Genomic DNA, 12,800 nt, shown 5'->3' with positions numbered 1-12,800 from the left:
TCACCAAAGTACATTATTTGAACAATAATTTTTAATTCAACTTGTTAATATGTTGTTTAGGATATTGCATCCTCAATTATAAGTGAAATATGTTTGTGATTTCCCTCTATAATATTTTTTCCGATTTTAATATCAGGTATATCCAAATAAAGTAGAGTGAATTTGAAGTATTTCTCCTTTTTCTATTGCCTATAAGATTTGGCATGATCTTTTTTTTGAAATTGTCTTCTATTTTTATTTATAAATACTAGTTGTCTATTTTTTGAGATTTTGGAAAAAATTTAAAAAAATAGATGAAGAAACTGACAAAAATGGTTATATGCACATTAAAGCATCACCAGTGACACAAAATTCTCTCCCTCAAGTAAAATGACATTCATAGCACCACTGTCTCTCAGAAGGAGGCCACTACTTTTATTTTGATCACCACTGATGTGTGATATGCCTCCAACTTATTTTCTTGGGTATGTTGGAATTATCCTGACAAAAATCCAGGTTTTACTTTCATGCACATTTTATTTTCACATGGAAATGTGATAGCTCATAAGAACCTTTTAAGTCATAGTTAATTCAGATTGCCTGGAATAATTCTATGCCTCCAATAAATCAGCTTTTACAATATGTGTACAAAAAAATAAAGTAGGGAACCTGTTAGTACTTGGCCTAGCAGCCAGTACATGGCAGCGAATGGTTTCTTTTGCCATCTTCTCCCTCTCTCTTCCTTCGTTCCTCATTCTCCCTTTGGGTCTTTTGGTCTCTCTCTATCATTCTCACTCTCTCAGACTTATTGGTAGTTTCCTAATGGATAAGTTAAAAAATGGGTATGCATATAATATCACTCGCTGATCAGAACAGAATATCTGTTACTAAAATGACAAGTTAAAATTTCTCAGTGGTCACAATGTTACTAACTAAATTTATGAATGAGCAAAAAAGTGATTAAGAATTAAAGCTTTATGGGATAATTTAGATATGTGAAAATTTGACTAAATATAACTACTAATAAGTGCCACAAAATAAAACTCACAGTGGCAGATGCTATTATAACTAATTTTGGATAGGGATAAAATGATTGATAAATCAAATCTTAATTATAATTTATGTAGTGAATAATGAACCCTGATGAAATGTATTTTGGTAAACTAAAGAGAAAAAAAATGGCAATTGCTTAATAGTACTTCGTAAGAAATTCCTCAAACAGTTAAATTGGTTCAATGAATTCACTTCTAAAATACTCCTGATAAAATTCAGTACTCTATGAAATTTCAGTGGAAATATTTACATTTTCTGATTCTGGATAAGGTGAATATAAATTTGTCTCTGTCTTAAATAAAAACAAAAACAATATAGATAAAATATGCAGAACAAATATTTTTGTAGAAACTGACCAACAGAGATGACAACATGAATGACAGAGATCATTGAGACATGGAACCCAGATGGGTACAGTGAGCCCATTCCTTACTGCTCAGCTGAGTGCGGTGAGGAAATCTGCTCAGAATCCATAGAGAACTCAAATGTATTAGCAAGAAGAGAACAAGTGGTCCCTTGTCAGGGTGGGCAAGGGACTTGAAGACAAACTTCTCTGAAGAAGACAGGTGCATGGCCTACAAACATATGAAAAAATGCTCACTATCCTCAACCATCAGAGAAATGCAAATCAAAACTACTTTGAGATATCATCTAACACCAGTAAGATTAGCCCATGTCACAAAATCCCAAAATCACAGATGCTAGAGTAGTTGTGGAGAAAAGGGACCACTTCTATACTGCTGGTGAGATTGCAAACTAATACATTCCTTTTGGAAAGACATCTGGAGAACACTTAAAGAACTAAAAATAGACCTGCCATTTGATCCTATAATTCCTCTATTAGTATATATCCAGAAGAACAAAATTAACACTATAATAAAGATATTTGTATCAGAATGTTCATTGTAGCCCAATTCATAATTGTTAGGTTGGAAGAAGCCCAAGAGCCCATCGATCCACAAATGGATCAATAAATTGTGGTATATGTACACCATGGAATACTATGCAGCCATTAAGAAAGATGGAGACTTTACGTTCTTCATGTTTACATGGATGGAGCAGGAAAATATTCTTCTTAGCAAAGTATTCCAAGAATGGAAGAAAAAGTATCCAATGTACTCAGCCCTACTATGAAACTAATTTATAGCTTTCATAGAAAAGCTATAACCCAATTTTAGCCCAGGAATATGGGGAGAGGGGAGAGGGAGGGGAGGGGGGAGGGTCGATGGAGGGAGGGTGATTGGTGGGACCACACCTATGGTTCATCCTATAAGGGTACATGAGAATCTCTCTAAATGTAGAATATAAATGTCTCAACAGAATAAGAAAAAGACATGAAGGCTATGTTAACCAGTTGGATGAAAGTATTTCAAATTGTATACAGAAACAGTACACTGTACCCCATGATAGTATCAATGTACACTGCTATGATTTAATAATAAAAAAAAAGTTTCTAGGATATGGAAGAGAGAAAAACAAGTCAAGAGAGTCCTGCAAACCCCTTGAATTGAGGATATGGGATGGAGAGTCTGGGGACATTAGGGGAGCTAGAATTTGAAGGACAGAGTACCAGGGGTCGGGGCGGGGGGCAGGGGAAATGACAGGTGTACAGAAAAAGAATTGTTGACATATGAAGACGATCACTCTCAAATATTCCAAGGAGTACTGGTGAGTCATGCATGGAAGGAATTCCTAGCATCCAGGACAAGAATCCTTCAAATAATAATGAGACCTGTTGCTAACATAGGGTCAGAAATAGTATATTTTCTTATCAGGCAGATTAGATATCTTCTCATTCATGAGATGATGGGTTGACTATAAAAATGAGTCTTACCTTAGGAGCAGGAAATATAGGTCTAGACTGATGCCTGCTCTAGTTCTTAATACAATTTTAAAGCAAGTTCCAGAAATGTCAAACCTTCTAAAAGTGACTTAACTATGTTTCAGAACAAACTTCAAGAACAGTTGTATTCAGTGAATAATAAGGTAAAAATTACAATGTGTGGCATCCAATAAAAATTACCAAATGTTAAAAAATGAAGAAAATATTACCTGTAATGTGAAAAGGTAAATTAATTTAAACTTACTTAGAACTTCTACAGATATGGCAATTAGTAGACAAGAATAGTAAAACAATTATTATAACTGCACTTCACATATTTAAAAAGTTAAACGGATGTATGGATGATAAAAGAGTCCTTTCAGTCTTTTTGAGTTGAAAACTAAAAAATAATAATGGAAATATCTCTGAATCCTCAAATATTTGGAAACTAATGCCCTTTTAAATAAACAAAGATCATGGGAAAAATTAAAAGGGAAATTAGAAAATATAAATATAAACATTAAAAGGGAAATTAGAAAATATTGAATATAATGAAAATGAAAACAGTATATATATCAACATTTGTGCAATGCAGCTAAGGAGTATATAGCTGCAAAATTTTACATCATTAAATATCTATACTAAATAACAAATCTCAAATCAATGATGTGCATTTCATCTTAAAAAAAAAAAAACCTGGATAATACAAAGCAAATATACAATAGCTTGAATAAAAGAGAAATTAACATCAGATCGAAATAAATTACACAGAAATAGAACAAAACCACAAAACCAAAAACCTGTTTGTAAAAAAAACAATTCAGTTGATAAACTACTAATCCAAATGACCAGTGAAAACTAAATGGAGAAGAAATAAATAAATAAATATCTGAAAATGATTCAGGAAAAATGGCTACAAAATTGCACAGATATTAAATGAACCCTAAGGGAATATTATGAACAACTTTATGCTTATAAATTTTTCAACATTAATAAAATGAACAAATTTCATGATAGACACAATGCACCAATGAAACATTACCCAGATAAGTAACATTACAAAGATGTTATAAACAAAGAAAGTATAGAAATAAATACCCCACATGACCATAAGTGCCATAAATCTAAAATAAGTTGAGCAAATTTAACTTAGAATACATAAGAAAAGATAAGACATGGCAACCAGAAACATATTTATCTGAGGGCACACTTGTGGAATACTGGCATGCGGGGTTTCATAGACCTAATCACCGTGATAGTCTAAACTGGTGAGATAATTAAACCTGCTAACAACAATGAAAACTACAATTAAAAAAAATAGCTAGGTATTGTGGTGGGCACCTGTATTCCCAGCTACTTGGGAGGCTGAGGCAAGAGAATCGCTTAAGCCCAAGAGTTTGAGGTTGCTGTTAGCTGTGATGCCACAGCACTCTACCAAGGATGACATAGTAAGACTCCATCTCAAAAAACAAAAAAGAAAAAGAAATATATATACACATATATATGTATATATACACATATATGTATATATATATAATTTACATTAGTACAAAAGTGAATTATTCATCAACAACTATAAAAATATACCCAAGATCTATATGAGGAAAACCATAAAACTTTGAAGGAAGAACTAAAAGGACTATACAAATAAAGAAACAGTCCATGATCATGAATAAGAGGATTCAATTTAAAGGTGTCAGTTCTTCCTAATTTGATCTGTGTATTTAAAGCAATATTCACCAAAATTCCAGGCAGTTATTTAGCAGATACAGACACACTAATCTTACATTTTATATGAACAGGCAAAAGACAGAGAATGACCAACATGATAGTAAAGAATAGGATTAAAGTACTGACACTATCTGGCTTCGAGATTTATTATAAAGCTGCACTAATCCAGACAGGGGGGTATTGGAAAGGGAGTAGAAAAGCCCATGGAATAGAATAGAAAAATCATAAATAGACACACACAAATATAGGGAAGTCATTCTCGACAGGGAGCAAAGACAATTGGATGGAGAATGGACAGGCTTTCATTAAATGCTCCGGGAAGGACAGGACATTCAACTGCACACACAAAAGTAGACCCAGACTTCCTGTTCCCAAAAATCTACACAAAGTAGATAAAAGACATAGATGTAAAATGCAGAACTGCAAAACTTTCAAAGACAACACAGGAGAAAATGTTCAAGATGATCTTGAACTTTGACAATTACTTCTTAGGTACAAGGATGTGTCATTTATGCTACAAGACAAAAAACGGACAGCAGAAACCGTCTCTGACAAGATTCTTCTCATAAGAAGAAAATTAATAACAGAATTAACAAAAATAGCTTAAAGAGCATCTATAAATATATTCAAAAAGCTAAAGATGTCATGTTTAAAGGAGGAAAAGAGACATCATGACAATGTCTTACAGAGAGAGACTATCAACAAGAAGGAATTACAGACATGATGAAAGTGAAGTCTGGCTTTGAAACATACATGAAAAGTCAATGAAAATTTTACTAGAAAGCCTCTGCAGTAAGTTTGAAAACTTCCTGAGAAAAAATTAGTGAACTTGAAGATATGTAGGAATCATGCACCTGGAGGAACTGAGCACTGAAAGTGTAAAAGACAAAGACGTACAGAACCCACTGAAATACAGGTCGCCCTGAAGGGCACCATACGTGTCTAACAGGTGCATAAGAAGTAGAAGATGAGGGAAAAAGAAATAACCATGATGATCATCCTGATGAGTTAATAGCTGACATCTCATCTAAACAATGAAAACTAGGAGGAAATTGATGACTTATTCATGAACTTTTGAAAGAAGAAAAGCATCTATTTTGCTAACACAGTCATGAATTGCTGGGCACATGGGCGGGTACCATGAACGCTACCTGGGTGATGGGCACACTTAGAACCCAGACTCAAGCATAACAAAATTAATACATGGAACGAAAAATAGCTGCACTCCCATTATATTTTGAAATAATAAAAAAGAGAGAGAGAGAAAAAAACAAAGTCTGTCAAACAAGAATCCTTATATCAGGCCAAATTATATTTCAAACAATGAAGAGAAAATAAAGATCTTCACAGGTAAACATAAAATAGAAGAACTTGTTGCTAGCCTTCTCAGTTTGCAAAAGACACAAAAGGAAATTCTTCAGACTGTCAGTGGCCTCACACTATAATTTTAGCTCACTGTTACAATCACGTGTGTACAAAATCCAGCATAAATGCATATTTATTTCTCTGTTGTCTCTTAAGTGCTTTAATAAGAGGTTGAATGGAACAATATATCTATAATTATAATTTGTACTATGATTTGTACAAGAAAAGAAAATAGAAATTTAAGGCATTTGAAAATAACACAAAGAAGATTACCTGGAGCAAAGTTACATCAGAGCGTGGCACTGACACCAAATATTAAGTCAAATACCCAGGACCAAATGATGAGACCTGAAGTATTAATATAATACATGCTTTCATTATATATTTGCTTTCTTTTCTTCTTTTCCTTTATTTAAAATCAATAGGGCACAAATGATTTTTATAAAGTACTTAAGAATAAGAAAGCATCATTCTTTGAAAATGCACATGAAACATTCTTCAGTATCTAGTCTATAGTCTAGGCAAATGCAATGAGCCTAAGCTTACTAAAAAGGATCAAAATCCCAAAAAGCTCATTCTCTCGACTCACAATGGAATACAATTACAAATCAATAACAGGAGTAATTCTGAAAATTTACAAATAAGTAAAAAGGAAAAAAAATACTATTAACCAATGAGTCAAATATATAAATCACAACAGACATTTAGAAAACATGGTCAGATGAATAAGAAAGAAGGCACAACACACCAAAACTTACAGCATTCAAAAAAGCAGCACAGAGCAGAGGATTGATGGCTATAAACACATGTTGGCTTGTTTTTTAAAGAGATTTACTTTTCATCCTTATACACGCTATAAAAATCGAAGCAAATTAAAGTAGAAAACAATGAATAATAAAGATTAGACTTTAAATGAACGAGATAAAAACATTTAAAATGGAGAATAAGCATGAAGCCAAACGCTGGTCATTTTATTTGAAAAGGTAAATAAAATCCTATTTCTTGAATGGTCAAGGACTGAAAAAAAAAAAGAGAGAGAAGGCTGAAATTACTAGAGTGCTGTGAGGGGTACAGTATGCCAATTGATTAGACAACTTAGATGAAATAGAGAAATTCCTACAAAGTCAAAAACTGCCCAAACTGACTCAAAAGATATAAAATATCTAAAGAGATTTAAAACAATTAAAGAAAACTTACCGAGAAGAAAAGTCTATGCTTAGCTGACTTCCATGGGCGAATTAGACAAACATTTAACGAAAAACTTATACCTATATGTCGCGACCCGTCGGGCTCCTATGGCCCTGGTCTCCGTTAGCGCAGGAAGGAACCAGGCGAGAGGCGGATTAGAAGTACAAGCTGTGGAAGGCAGGCTAGCCCTTACTTTCCCGGGAGCCCCGAGCAACCTCCGCACCAGCCTTTTATTGAAACGGAATGATACAGGTGAGGGGAGTAATTAACAATGACTACGTGCTGAGGGCTCGGGCTTTTCTTCCACGAGGGAACTCCGGTGGAGGAATGGCCTGAGGTCCACGCCTCAGCTGCAGATCATCTTGCTCAGATGCCATCTGGCTCTTGGCGTCTCCTACACCTATACTTTAGAAATTATTGCATAAAATTATAGAAGATAGAAAATACTTAAAAACTAACTCTAGTGATATTATTCCAGTAAAAAAACAGGTAAAAATATTAGGAAAAAAGGACAACTATAGACTAATATTTATTATAAATTAAACATAAACATTATCTGCAAAAATTAGCAAAAAATAGTGTAGAGGATTATACACTATAACCAAATGGGATTTATTCCAGGATTTTAAGATTCATTTAGCATTTGAAAATCAATGTAATACATGATCTCAATACAATAAATGATATTTAAAAAACCCAATCAAATTTTTTACACAGAATGGGCATTTTGGTGCACTCTGCATTTTGCAATTGTGAATTATGCTGCAGTAAACATTCAAGTGCGGTGTCATTTTGAAAGAAGGGCTTATTTCCTTTGGGTAGATGCCCAGTGGAGGGATTGCTGGATCAAACTGTAGGTCTACTGTGAGTTCTTTGAGGAATCTCCCCACTGTTTTCCATAGAGAATGTGCGGGTTTTGCAGTCCACCAGCAGCACGTGTGTTCCTTGATCTCATCATCCACGCCAGCATCTATTGTTTTTGAATTTTTTAATGAAAACCAGTGTGGCAGGAATAAGGTGATTTCCATGGTGCTTTTAATTTGTGTTTCCCTGATAATTACTGATGCTGAGCGTTTTCAGATACTTCAGGCCATTTAGGGGATTTGTGTCAAGAGATTTGAGAGTGTGGAAGAACGGAAACTCTCAAACACTGCTGGTGAGACGGAGAATGATACTGCCACCTAAAAATTGATCACTTTCTCATAAAATTAAATGGAGACGACCAAAAATGAATATACATTTTAAGAAGTAATAAATTGTATTAAAATTGTAATACTCAAATCAGGTATGACTTCTGCAAATACAAGAGGTGCTCAAACGTGACTTGTATTCATGTTGTTTTATTGGTATATATCGAGTATTACAATTTTATTACTTTTTTTCTTTCCTAAAATGTGCATTGGGAACACTGTGTACATTCCCAACAGGTGATTCAGCTATTTCACTTAGAAATATTTACCCAAGAGAAATGAGAGCATATGCCACACCAAGACGTGTACATAAATATTCATAGCAGCATTGTCGTAATAGTCCAAATTGTTAATGATTTGAATAGCCTGCAATTGCAGAATGGACAAACCACTGTAAATTTATATTCACTCAGAAATACAAAGGAATAAACTATTGATATAATGGTATATGTGCATCTTAAAATTTTTCTGTTTTATGAAAGTAGCACTATAAGAATACAATTGTATGATTCCATTTATGTAAAATTTGAGAAAATTCACTAATCTGGAGTGACATAATTAAATCAGGAGTTATCATGCCATGGAAGGAGGGGCAGTGAGAGCAGAGACATACTGGACCTTTGGAGTTTAGGAGAACCGAGGAGGTTATTTGGGTTGCCATGTATGTCCATGTATTGATTGTTACGGTGGATTCATAGGTGTACACATATGTCAAACTTATCAATTTTACATATTAAACATATTGGACATATTGGAGATCAACTATGAAAAATTTTTAGAAGTATCTGTGTTTAAAACTTCCCTACCAATAAAACAATGGAATCAAAATATATCGGTTGTCAAAGTGGCAGGTTTAAATATCTACAGAGTCATTTGTGAAGGAGAGAAAAGCCGTGATGAACTGTACTTTAGACAGCGGTTCTCAACCTTCCTAATGCCACAGCCCTTTAATACCATTCCTGTGGGTCACGACCCACGAGTTGAGAACTGCTGCTTTAGAGGTTTGTTTTTCCTCATTTTATGGCAATACTAGTACAGAAATACCTTCAAGGTTTTTGGAATAAAAATTTGGGTGAGAAATTTTGGTGAATTGAACCAGTGGTCCTTTTAGAGATGGAGAGAAGTGGGAATGGTGCAGGCATACTGAGAAGTTTAGAAGGGAAACAGAGTGTACACTTGGTGTGAATAACACACATGAGGAGTCTAAGAACTCTGAGAATTCTCATGTGGGAAAGTGAGTAGATGGTGCTGTGCATTTAGAAAAGTGTCCCTTTTATAGAAGATGATTGCTTCATTTTTGTCAAGGAAATGAAAAGGAATCAGTGACAAATTGAGACATTTGATGTGAAGTTGTATGAGATTCTAGGACATACACATTAGTAGAAAGATTAAAACAGATGAGGAGAGGTAAGTGTGGACTGTGATCCTAGTCTGGACATCATAGTCTCATCGTGTTCATAGTTAGATGAACATGATCCCAAGGAGATGAGACACCTAGGGTTAGTTCACTACAAGATTTCTTCAGTAATTCATTTCAGCAGCCCCCAGGAGTTCTGGACTGGAGAAGTCAAGAAGTTGGTTGTCTGGCCTCCAGGTGCACCGAATCCTCCACTGTCCTTCTCACCAAGTACAGCCCTCTACTCGGCAGTATTTTCAGTAAGCAATTATTACGACTCTGCTTGAAAACACACCTTGACAGGAACAATTCTCTGGGGAAAAAAGCTGTCTAAAACAGCCATTAAAATTATTGAAAGATTCCTTTTTTACATTAAATTCCAAATATACCCACTTGTTAATTTAATTAGCATATTTTGAAGGTCTAGTATATTAAAGTACTGTGTGAAATGCTATGATTAGATAGTATAAGAAATAAGAAATTGTGCCTGTCCTGCCCTGACTCAGTCACCTGCTGAATTCTTGACTGTTCTTTGTGCATCAGAGCACAAAAAATGAGATATGTTTATTTTACACATCAGCTCTTCAAGTATTTTATAATACTCCACCTGTCCTAATTACAGGACGCTTCTGTTTTCAGACTTTTCTTGCAACACCCTGTCTTGAGCTCAGCCTGGTAGTTACTGTGTAGATCTATCTCAGTTTATTAGTGTCTCCCTACAGTGTGTCATGAGGATTTGCCTACTAATTCCCATGAATTGTGCAGATATGAAGGCATTGGAACATGGTTCAGGACCATGTGGCCAACAGAATCACTGTTGTATCACATTCAGCCCCCACATAAAGGAATATGGGAAATGGAGAAGAGCTGATTCATTATTTGATGTTCTTGCTTCTAATCAATAGGATCAACTTTAAGCTGAAGGAACATGATTCAGGGATGTATATAAAAGTCACTGAGCCATGATGAGGGCCGAGGAGGCCAACTCTAGACGGAGCTTCCTGAGAGGACTTTTCTTCATGCTGCAGCACCAGCACTCCAGAGCGGCCGCTACTGCCACCACATTGAGGAAGCAGAGCCCGCAGGCTGCCACAGAACTGCCACCACTACTAGTGACAGAAGTATACCATTCCTGTCACAGTTCAGACGCTGCTAAATCTGGAGCTGCTGTACCAGCTGCCAATTTGAGAATATGCTTTTCCTGCCACCACCAGCATGAGAAAAAGGAACGACTCACTGCATGCCTTCTTCACTGTGTGACTTGGCTCTGAATCAACGTCACGAGCACGTGTGTGCTTCCCATGACCCAAATCACTAACATGATTTAGGGGGACAAAACGGGGCAGCTTGATGGATTCCATGTTGCAATAATGAGATTTTACACTCTGCAAAACTATCAGTGTGGGACAAGAGTGAGATATGGGTGTGGGGCCACCTAGTGTCCATTACAATCCATTCATAAGGATTCAACATCAAGGTCTATTGGTAATTATGTGTGTGTGTGTACTGTACGTAATTCAGATAAAACCAGGCACCTTCTCACCTGTCTTGGCTCCACAGGTAAATGTCACAAATCTCTCTGGCCTTACCCAATGGGGCCTACTGTCATCTACCAGAGTGACAGAGCAAAGGGTGGGACTCAGAACTGCCAGGATTTAAAAGATGCTTGCTCTTAAATTCATGTTACTCTTGGACTTATGTGTCAGCAGTGTCAGCAATCCATGCATATGTGATTTAAGTCAGTTCCACAGAGGCTCAGTGGATCACAGACCAGGCCCACTATTATGTCTGCAATCTCAGCACTTAGTCATACTTGGATGGAGAACCAGGAGTTCCCCTAACTGCTGTGAGGACTGTTATGTTAGGAGGAGTCAAGTAAGAGTCTCTGAAATAGTCCTTGTCACCCTAACCACCTTCTAAGATCACAATGCTGCATCTCCTGGGTTAAATAGCAGATGTAAATATAAAAATTAAAGAATTAAAAAATACAAATGCAGTGATCCCTATCCTTTTCTTATTTTCTCTCTCTATTTTTTCCCATTAATAAGCCAAGTATTTCCTGAGAAGTTTTGTCATCTTAGATGCAGGCAGGAGCTAATGTCAGTTGCACTCCAGTTCTGGATGTGGTCTCTTTATTGTACTGAACAAACATGGCTCTTGGTGTCCATTATGCGGTTATGGATACAGAAAAAAATGGTTTTTCTTCCAATCCTTATCAGAATCAATAATCAGAAATAGTTTGCCTTTATAGCAGGAAAAAATATATTATCTTAAGGCTATGTCAAAGATCCCATTCTCCATCAAAATACAATGCGGAGACATGTCATAATATAGTGTGGAGAGACGTCATAACACAGTCTAGAGAAATGTCATGATACAGTCTGGAAAGACGTCATAACAGTCTGGAGAGACGCCATAACAAAGTCTGGAGAGACGTCATAATATAGTCTGGAGTTATATCATGATACATTCTGGAGAGATGTCATGATACAGTCTGAAGAGACGTCATAAACACAGTCTAGAGAGATGTCATGATACAGTCTGGAAAGACGTCATAACAGTCTGGAGAGACGCCATAACAAAGTCTGGAGAGATGTCATAATATAGTCTGGAGATATATCATGATACATTCTGGAGAGACGTCATGATACAGTCTGAAGAGACGTCATAATATAGTCTGGAGAGACGTCATGATACATTCTGAAGAGATGTCATAATATATTCTAGAGAGATGTCATAATACAATCTGAAGAGATGTCATAACCACAGTCTGAAGAGATGTCATAATACAGTGTGGAGAGACATCATAGCACAGTCTGGAGAGATGTCATACACAGTGTGGAGAGACGTTATAATACAGTCTGAAGAGATGTCATAACCACAGTGTGGAGAGACATCATAACACAGTCTGGAGAGACGTCATGATACAGTCTGAAGAGATGTCATGATATAGTCTGGAGAGACATCATAACACAGTCTGGAGAGATGTCATAACCACAGTCTGGAGAGATGTCATAATACAGTCTGGAAAGACGTCATAATACAATCTGAAGAGATGTCATAACCACAGTCTGGA

The sequence above is a fragment of the Otolemur garnettii genome, unplaced genomic scaffold (assembly GCF_000181295.1).
Source record: "Otolemur garnettii isolate 467f Iridium unplaced genomic scaffold, OtoGar3 scaffold00010, whole genome shotgun sequence".
Taxonomy (NCBI): domain Eukaryota; kingdom Metazoa; phylum Chordata; class Mammalia; order Primates; family Galagidae; genus Otolemur; species Otolemur garnettii.
Note: the sequence above shows the minus strand (reverse complement) of the source record.